Raw genomic sequence first — 752 nt, 5'->3', positions numbered from 1 at the left:
AATTTCAGAACTATATAATCAAAAATCTAGAAGATAGACTTTAAACTGTTCAATGTTAAATTTATATTTAAAAGTTTAGCAATTAATAAAAATTCAACATTTCCTAAATATTTTTCTATTAGTTTGTGAAGACTGCCTCTGAGAATACTTATATAATGTTTCAGAAATATCGAATAAAAGCTCTAGGAAAAGATAATGTTTATATATATACAAATGTATATATATATATATATATATATATATATATATATATATATATATATATATATATATATATATATATATGTATGTATATATTCAATGTTAACTGTCTATTAATTTTAAAAAAATAATAATAATAAAAGTTCAGAAAATCTACATTTCCAAAATATCTCTGTATTAGTTTATGGAGACTGCCCTGAGAATACTTATACTAAGTTTCAGAACTATCGAATCAAAACTCTGGTCGTAAATAGACTTTTAAATTTTCAGTGTTAAATTTCTATTTAATTTTGTTTTAATTTAATAAAAATTCACAATTTCCAAAATATCTCTCTATTCATTTGTGAAGACTGCCCGTGAGAATACGTATACTAAGTTTTATAACTATCCAATCAAAATTCTAGTAGAAGATAAACTTTTAAATTGTCAATGTTAAATTTCGATATAATTGTTTTTAAATTTTAATAAAAATTCTAAATTTCCAAATTATCTCTCTATTAGTTTGTACAGACAGCACTCTGAGAATAAGTATTCTAAGTTTTAGAACTATC

This window comes from Gigantopelta aegis, chromosome 14 (genome assembly GCF_016097555.1).
Source record: "Gigantopelta aegis isolate Gae_Host chromosome 14, Gae_host_genome, whole genome shotgun sequence".
In the NCBI taxonomy this organism is placed as follows: domain Eukaryota; kingdom Metazoa; phylum Mollusca; class Gastropoda; order Neomphalida; family Peltospiridae; genus Gigantopelta; species Gigantopelta aegis.
This window is presented reverse-complemented; position numbering follows the sequence as displayed.